The sequence below is a fragment of the Nerophis lumbriciformis genome, linkage group LG17 (genome assembly GCF_033978685.3).
Source record: "Nerophis lumbriciformis linkage group LG17, RoL_Nlum_v2.1, whole genome shotgun sequence".
NCBI lineage: Eukaryota > Metazoa > Chordata > Actinopteri > Syngnathiformes > Syngnathidae > Nerophis > Nerophis lumbriciformis.
This window is the reverse complement of record NC_084564.2, coordinates 37,847,501-37,857,500: the sequence shown is the minus strand read 5'-3', so window position 1 is coordinate 37,857,500 and position 10,000 is coordinate 37,847,501. Positions and strand designations below refer to the sequence as shown.

At 40.0% G+C, this 10,000-nt stretch overlaps 1 protein-coding gene across 8 annotated transcripts in view; it reads left to right on the top strand.

Annotated features, from left to right (window-relative positions):
• Positions 1-10,000, top strand: part of ncam1b (neural cell adhesion molecule 1b) — a 354,414-nt gene that overhangs the window by 204,050 nt on the left and 140,364 nt on the right. The gene's annotated exons all lie outside the window — the stretch shown is intronic.

The window sequence follows — 10,000 nt, the reverse complement described above, 5'->3', positions numbered from 1 at the left end:
TTGATATCGTGACATCGCCATCCTGTGTTTTAGAACTGTGATCGAAAAGCCAATCATTCTATCACCTTGGGAATATGAAGTATCAGAATCATCTTTGGTATGACCAACACTGCCCCTGTAACTTGGTATTAGATCGATACCCACATTTGTAGTTTAACCCAAAAATAAAGTACCAATGATTGTCACACACACACTAGGTGTGGTGAAATGTGTCCTCTGCATTTAACCCATCCCCTTGTTCACCCCCTGGGAGATGAGGGGAGCAGTGAGCAGCAGCGGTGGCCACGCCCGGGAATAATTTTGGGTGATTTAACCCCCAATTCCAACCCTTGATGCTGAGTGCCAAGCAGGGAGGTAATGGCTCCCATTTTTATAGTCTTTGGTAGGACTCGGCCGGGGTTTGAACTCACAACCTACCCATCTCAGGGTGGACACTCTAACCACTAGGCCACTGAGTAGTGAGTAGTAGCGGTGGCCACGCCCGGAAATCATTTTTGGTGATTTAACCCCAAATTCCAACCCTTGATGCTGAGTGCCAAGCAGGGAGGTAATGGCTCCCAATTTTATAGTCTTTGGTATGACTCGGCCGGGGTTTGAACTCACAACCTACCCATCTCAGGGTGGACACTCTAACCACTAGGCCACTGAGTAGTGAGTAGTAGCGGTGGCCACGCCCGGGAATCATTTTTGGTGATTTAACCCCCAATTCCAACCCTTGATGCTGAGTGCCAAGCAGGGAGGTAATGGCTCCCAATTTTATAGTCTTTGGTATGACTCGGCCGGGGTTTGAACTCACAACCTACCGATCTCAGGGCGGACACTCTAACCACTAGGCCACTGAGTAGTGAGTAGTAGCGGTGGCCACGCCCGGGAATCATTTTTGGTGATTTAACCCCCAATTCCAACCCTTGATGCTGAGTGCCAAGCAGGGAGGTAATGGCTCCCATTTTTATAGTCTTTGGTATGACTCGGCCGGGGTTTCAACTCACAACCTACCCATCTCAGGGCGGACACTCTAACCACTAGGCCACTGAGTAGTGAGCAGTAAACTAATGTAAAGTATCCAAACAACAGAAGAGTACGTGCTTAGTACATTCTAACAGAGTTGTAGATAGAAACTTGTTACAACAGAAAATAACTGAACATTAACAGTAATAATAGTGTTGAGAAAATAATAAAACTGGAAATGACACAATATGTTACCGCATGTGTCGACATCCAATTTAGAAGCCTTTGTAACCCGTTTTGAAATGGTTCTATTACCGTTTACATAATAAATAACATATCATGATATATAGCATTATCGCAGAACATACTTGCCAACCCTCCCGGATTTTCCGGGAGACTCCCGAAATTCAGCGCCTCTCCCGAAAACCTCCCGGGACAAATTTTCTCCCGAAAATCTCCCGAAATTCAGGCGGAGCTGGAAGCCACGCCCCCTCCAGCTCCACGCGGACCTGAGTGACGTCAGGTGCGCAACACCACGTGAATCGTTGGCCAACCAAAAAGTAACCCCAGTACGCTATAGCCAACATTCACCAGGAGATGGCAACAGACAAACATAGATCACTCTATTACATTCCTCCCCTTTTAGAAATGTATAGAAGTTACTCAAGATAAATAAACAACCCAACCAAAAAATGCAGCAGCTCAATTAAAAAACTGTACTTAAGCCACATTCTTTTCTTTTTTTTTTAGTACTGAACTCTTAACCCTCATTTGTAAAAAATAACATGCTTATTATACAAACAGTATTTGTACACCTTTAACACAGATTTGTATACTGTCTTCAGAGATTCAGTTTTTTTGGTGGTACTCGAAACCTTTCTGGGTACCTGCGAAAGGGTGTTCAGCATGGTTGGAAAAATAGTGACAGAGAATAGAACAAGGATGGACAATTCAACCCTTAACTCAACAATGAGTAGATGAGTGTTATGTGTGTGTGTATATGTGTAAATTAATGAACACTGAAATTCAAGTATTTCTTTTATTTATATATATATATATATTATATATATATATATTATATATATAATAAAATAAATATATATATAGCTATAATTCACTGAAAGTCAAGTATTTCTTATATATATATATATATATATATATATATATATATATATATATATATATATATATATATATGAGAAATACTTGACTTGGTGAATTCTAGCTGTAAATATACTCCTCCCCTCTTAGCCCCGCCCCCGACCACGCCCCCCTACCCCCCACCTCCCGAAATCGGAGGTCTCAAGGTTGGCAAGTATGTCGCAGAAGGCTGCAATATATATAGATTTTAGGCCATATTACCCATCCCCAGTAAAAAATACAAAAGACATCCAGATTAGTGATATTTGCAACAAAATAAGCTAATACAAATGCTAAATAAGCATTGTACTCATATTTAAAGACAAATAATGTTGTCTTTATTCATAATTTGTAGGAGCATTTAAGCTTTTTTGCTCTATTTTTCAAATAAAATGTTTAGATTTTATTTTTACTCTGTACTATACTGGTCCATAATAACTGTATATCACAAATGGCCCTTGGACCACACACCTGTGGTTTTACACAATACACCAGGAGGGCAAAGTGTTGATAAAAGAGTGTCTCTAAGCTGTGTCTTCAAGTTCGTAGCACTTATAGAAGTTATAAAGGTTGAGTTGCTTTTGGAGGTTTTCTGGTACTTGTAGAGTAACAGAAGTCCTCGTGACAGAGCAGAACTGGAAGTGTAGACGAGAGGAGATATGAGCAAGAAAGAGTTCCTGTGTTATTGAAACAAGCCACAAAAATAACATTTGGCACACTTTGCACAGGGTTTTATTCACGCTCTCTGGACTTATGGAGCTGGCTCTCCTTTCACACGGCAAATACCTTTAGTGACCACTTGTATTTGAATGAATGCGCGACTCAACACTTTTAACTCACTAAATGTGGGATATAAATAATAATGGAAGTATAATCTTTGTACAAACCCCGTTTCCATATGAGTTGGGAAATTGTGTTAGATGTAAATATAAACGGAATACAATGATTTGCAAATCCTTTTCAACCCATATTCAATTGAATGCACTACAAAGACAACATATTTGATGTTCAAACTCATAAACTTAAAATTAACTTAGAATTTCATGGCTGCAACACGTGCCAAAGTAGTTGGGAAAGGGCATGTTCACCACTGTGTTACATGGCCTTTCCTTTTAACAACACTCAGTAAACATTTGGGAACTGAGGAGACACATTTTTGAAGCTTCTCAGGTGGAATTCTTTCCCATTCTTGCTTGATGTACAGCTTAAGTTGTTCAACAGTCCGGGGGTCTCCGTTGTGCTATTTTAGGCTTCATAATGCGCCACACATTTTCAATGGGAGACAGGTCTGGACTACAGGCAGGCCAAGTCTAGTACCCGGACTCTTTTACTATGAAGCCACGTTGATGTAACACGTGACTTGGCATTGTCTTGCTGAAATAAGCAGGGGCGTCCATGGTAACGTTGCTTGGATGGCAACATATGTTGCTCCAAAACCTGTATGTACCTTTCAGCATTAATGGCGCCTTCACAGATGTGTAAGTTACCCATTTTCTCTGGAAACTAATACACCCCCATACCATCACAGATGCTGGCTTTTCAACTTTGCGCCTATAACAATCCGGATGGTTCTTTTCCTCTTTGGTCCGGAGGACACGACGTCCACAGTTTCCAAAAACAATTTGAAATGTGGACTCGTCAGACCACAGAACACTTTTCCACTTTGTATCAGTGCATCTTAGATGAGCTCAGGCCCAGCGAAGCCGGCGGCGTTTCTGGGTGTTGTTGATAAACGGTTTTCGCCTTGCATTGGAGAGTTTTAACTTGCACTTACAGATGTAGCGACCAACTGTAGTTACTGACAGTGGATTTCTGAAGTGTTCCTGAGCCCATGTGGTGATATCCTTTACACACTGATGTCGCTTGTTGATGCAGTACAGTCTGAGGGATCGAAGGTCACGGGCTTAGCTGCTACTTGCAGTGATTTCTCCAGATCCTCTGAACCCTTTGATGATATTACGGACCGTAGATGGTGAAATCCCTAAATTCCTTGCAATAGCTGCTTGAGAAAGGTTTTTCTTAAACTGTTCAACAATTTGCTCACGCATTTGTTGCCTAAGTGGTGACCCTCGCCCCATCCTTGTTTGTGAATGACTGAGCATTTCATGGAATCTACTTTTATACCCAATCATGGCACCCACCTGTTCCCAATTAGCCTGCACACCTGTGGGATGTTCCAAATAAGTGTTTGATGAGCATTCCTCAACTTTATCAGTATTTATTGCCACCTTTCCCAACTTCTTTGTCACGTTTTGCTGGCATCAATTTCTAAAGTTAATGATTATTTGCACAAAAAAAGTCTGTTTGAACATCAAATATGTTGTCTTTGTAGCATATTCAACTGAATATGGGTTGAAAATGATTTGCAAATCATTGTATTCCGTTTATATTTACATCTAACACAATTTCCCAACTCATATGGAAACGGGGTTTGTATATACTAGGGGTGTAACGTTACGTGTATTTGTATTGAACCGTTTCGGTACGGGGGTTTCGGTTCGGTGGTGTCCACACGGAAACATATTAAGTAGCGTACTGCACGTTGTGTAAACAATACTCAAAATGCCGGACATTTGAGGCATTTAAGAAACTCCGCCCTGACAGCTCCGCAAAAGAGGACATGTCCGGTGAAAAGAGGACGTATGATCAGTCTATCCTAGCCCGGTCCTCTTTTGCGGGGCTGTCCGGGCGGAGTTTCTTAAATGCCTCAAATGTCCGGCATTTTGAGTTAGGGTTGCGTGTATTTACAATGTACGTTCAGGGTTAAGAAGGGGTTAAAAACAAAACAAATTGTGTGTGTAGCAGCATTGGTGAGGGAGGGGCAGAGACAGAGAGAGAGAGAGAGAGTTATGATAAACGCGCATGCGTCGCCAGGCTCTGTCAAGACGTGGACTATGGTGTGTTTGTTTTCCCGAGATGCAAGTAAAGCTGGACTGGTCATGGCGTGAAGATAAGTACATATTTATTTATAACACTCAAAGGAACAAAAAGCGTGCTCAAGGCGGAAGTACAAACTTGACTAACGAAACAAAAAGACTTGCACGTGGGGCAAAAAACTGTGAACAATTAAACAAAAACACTAACTGTGGCATTAATAGAAAAAACTTACTTGGACATGGCATGAAGTGCGCAGAGGTAGACAGAGTGTGACAGGGGTATGAATGTGGGATGTCACCAGAAAGACAAACTGAAAACAATGAACTTAATTACTACAGACATGATTAACGAAAACAGGTGCGTGACTCAAAACGTGAAACCGATGCGTGACGTGACAGGTGAAAACTAATGGGTTGCTATGGTGATAAACAAGAGTGCACAATGAGTCCAAACGTGGAACAGGTGAAACTAATGGGTAATCATGGAAACAAGACAAGGGAGTGAAAAGCCAGAAACTAAAGAGTCCAATAACTAAACAAACAAAACATGACTAAAACAAAACATGATTACACAGACATGACAGGCTCTGCTTTTTATCCATAGATTTATCACATTTAATTTTTTATTATCTATACAGGGGTGTCAAAAGTGTGCCCCGGAGGCCATTTGCGGCCCACAGCTAATGTTTTAAAAGCCCACGGCACATTCTAAAAATACTATTAAAATAAACAAAAACATAACAAAAGTGAAATAAAAAAGCTTAAAGGTTAAATGTCATTTAGAAAAAGTTGCAATGTTGACTAATAAAACAAAGCTGTTTTTTTTTTCTTTCAATCTGTCATTGCTCAAAACATAATATTGAATCAAAATCAATGTTATTATGAATTATTGACCTATCCAAGGTTCCGATCACTTCACATCAAATATTCCACTAAGAAAAATATTTTTGGTGGAAGATTTTGCAAATTTGGTAAATATGCACAATCACCGAACCCTTTAGTCCAAAATAAATGTTTATTTTTTTCAAATTCAAAACAATGTTGGATGTTTTTTACTGGTGCACAAAATTAACTGTGCATGAACCACAACAAATTACACACCTGCAAATCAGATGGAAAATTAGAGGGAACGTTGTTCGATGGTATCAATAATACGCCGATAGGGAGAAGTTTTTATTTACACGATGAGTTGGGTGTGTCTTGACCTCCGCGGCGGAGGCTCCGTCGAACCCCTCAGGCCGAGTCACCGAACCCTTAGGGTTCGATCGAACCCAGGTTAAGAACCATTGCTCTAAACCGAGGTACGTACCGAACCGAAATTTGTGTGTACGTTACACCCCTAGTATATAGTATAGAATTGGTACAAAGGTTTAACTAACACGTGTACAAGGATATTTCACTTTACTGTGTATATAATTGAACAGTGTTTATGTTGTGTACAAGGTGTATTTATAAAGTGTTGTGCAAAGGAAATTTCATAATTTTTGGAAGCTCATCTTGTATTTAACATTGTTTATAGGGTTAGGCACAATAAGTGTTCAACTTCAGCCTAAACCAGGGTTCGGCAACCCAAAATGTTGAAAGAGCCATATTGGACCAAAAATACAAAAACAAATCTGTCTGGAGCCGCAAAAAATTAAAAGCCATATTACATACAGATAGTGTGTCATGAGATATAAATTGAATTAAGAGTACTTAAAGGAAACTAAATGACCTCAAATATAGCTACAAATGAGGCATAATGATGCAATATGTACATATAGCTAGCCTAAATAGCATGTTAGCATCGATTAGCTTGCAGTCATGCAGTGACCAAATATGTCTGATTAGCACTCCACACAAGTCAATAACATCAACAAAACTCACCTCTGTGGAAAGTTTGGTGGACAAAATGAGACAGAAAAAGAAGTGGCATAAAACACGTCCTAGAAAGTCGGAGAAAGTTATACATGTAAACAAACTACGGTGAGTTCAAGGACCGCCAAAATTAGTAGGACAAAACGGCGCTCGCCAAATACTCGAATCAGTGAAGCATGTTTAATATAAACAGTGTGCTTTGTAACAATTAGGGTGGTTTGTGTCATGTTTGTCCTCCTACAGAAACCATATTAAAACAAAAAATAGATTTTTTCCCCCTCATCTTTTTCCATTTTTCATACATTTTTTAAAAAGCTCCAGAGAGCCACTAGGGCGGTGCTAAAGAGCCGCATGCGGCTCTAGAGCCGCGGGTTGCCGACCCCTGGCCTAAACCCTTTCGGTCTGCAACATTTTCAATTCATGAATGTTTGTTTATGTAAAACTGTTTGTTTATTTTGTTGACCGCTGACCGAAGAAATAATAAACTAACTAACTTTTAATGCACACCTCACCTCCCTAAGTACAGAGTGAAAGTCGCAAAATTAGCGCCACAGAACCCTTTTGCTGCGTATTCTCCGGCAAATGAGGCATGAAGCATATCGACAATACATCCACACACTTTATTATAACTTGTTTATGAGCCAGGGTGAACCTGGACGTGCCAAAACCCGCATTTATCCATAGCCACAAATAAATGTATAAATGGGATGGATGGATGACGTGTGTGTTTGTGTGTGTGTGAGTGTGTGTGTGTGTGTGTGTGTGTGTGTGTGTGTGTGTGTGGAGAGCACCATATGTCTATGCAGACTAGAGTGGAGAGCTCTCTTGCAAGAAGGCGGAGCTTATCTTGGAGGCACAAGACATGATAGAAAGGAACATCGATATGAACAAAAGTCTTATTTTTGTGTATCGTCGCAACTAATTACCGTACTTAAAATAATTTTTTTCCCTCAAAACTCGACAGTGCGCCTTATAACCCGGTGCGCCTAACGTACGGAGTAATTCTGGTTTTGCTTACCGACCTCAAAGCAATTTTATTTGGTACATGGTGGAATGATAAGTGTGACCAGTAGATGGCAGTCAAACATAAGGGATAGGTGTAGACTGCACTATGATGGCAATATGACTCAGGTAAACAACACCAATATTTTATATGTTCCATTGAAAATATAGAACATTACACACGGCGCTCAAAAATCCATCAAAATGTTTTAGTACGACTTTGTTAAGCTATGAAGACACCACTTGATGGATTGTCGGTGCATTAAACATAGGAGTATTATTATGGTGTGTGTATAAGGTAAGACATATTATCTGGTGTTTTCTAAACCTGGGATTTATATAGCGCTTTTCTAAGTACCCAAAGTCGCTTTACATGTAGAACACAATATTTCACAATATTATGCAAAAGCAACTTCCCTTACCTTCTGGTAACTTTTGATCTGAATTTGGGATCTGCATAAGTCCTGAAAAATTGCACGCGTCCGCCTTTGTAGTCGATAAGCTTCTTCTTTTTCTCTATCTTCTTGTTATGTGACATTCATCCTCCGCTGTTGTCATTTCTAATATAAAGTAGTGTAAAATTCGTACTTATATCTGTCAGTAAACTCACCATGAAAGCACTAAAACATACCGGTGTAGTGAGTTTAAATTATTCACCCAAGGAACTTTACTTATTAGACGGACGGTCGGATGTTTTTTTCACAGGACACATTTCCGGCCTTGTTGTTGTTTCCGGATGAGGAGATGCTGCTCAGTTATTGATTGAAGTAAAGTCTGAATGTCATTAAAACAGTTAGCGCCATCTTTTGACACTTCTTCCACTCCCGTCCTTGCACGCTACACCGCTACAACAAAGATGACAGGGAGAAGACGGAAATAAAATAAATATTCTACACTTTGATGTAATACATAACATTTCCGGTAAATACCTATCACCGATAAGTAGGGATGTCCAATAATATCGGACTGCCGATATTATCGGCCGATAAATGCTTTAAAATGTAATATCGGAAATTATCGGTATCGGTTTAAAAATTATCGGTATCGGTTTCAAAAATTAAAATGTATGACTTTTTAAAAACGCCGCTGTGTACGCGGACGTAGGGAGAAGTACAGAGCGCCAATAAACCTTAAAGGCACTGCCTTTGCCTGTCGGCCCAATCACATAATATCTACGGCTTTTCACACACACACAAGTGAATACTTGGTCAACAGCCATACAGGTCACACTGAGGGTGGCCGTATAAACAACTTTAACACTGTTACAAATATGCGCCACACTGTGAACCCACACCAAACAAGAATGACAAACACATTTCGGGAGAACATCCGCACCGTAACACAACATAAACACAACAGAACAAATACCCAGAACCCCTTGCAGCACTAACTCTTCCAGGATGCTACAATTTACACCCCCCCGCTACCCCCTAAATCCCCCCACCTCAACCTCCTCATGCTCTCTTAGGGAGAGCATGTCCCAAATTCCAAGCTGCTGTTTTGAGGCATGTTAAAAAAAATAATGCACTTTGTGACTTCAATAATAAATATGGCAGTGCCATGTTGGCACTTTTTTTCCATAACTTGAGTTGATTTATTTTGGAAAACCTTGTTACATTGTTTAATGCATCCAGCGGGGCATCACAACAAAATTAGGCATAATAATGTGTTAATTCCACGACTGTATATATCGGTATCGCTTGATATCGGAATCGGTAATTAAGAGTTGGACAATATCGGAATATCGGCAAAAAAGCCATTATCGGACATCTCTACCGATAAGTTATTACTTTATATATATCTAAGGATCAGTTTTAAAGTGTACAACTACTGTCCAGACCAGTACATATATTATTTTTTAAATTTGTATTACTATTAAGATTCACTGATTTCTTTCCCAACACCCTTCTATTTTTACACAATAAATTTACTTAATTTAATTATGTCAAATGCATTGTGTGGGTAGATTATCATATAATATAAGCTTTGCTTCTCTTATTCCTTTTCCTACTTCTTATACCTACTCAGTGGTCTAGTGGTTAGAGTGTCCGTCCTGAGATCGGTAGGTTGTGAGTTCAAACCCCGGCCGAGTCATACCAAAGACTATAAAAATGGGACCCATTACCTCCCTGCTTGGCACTCAGCATCAAGGGTTGGAATTGGGGGTTAAATCACCA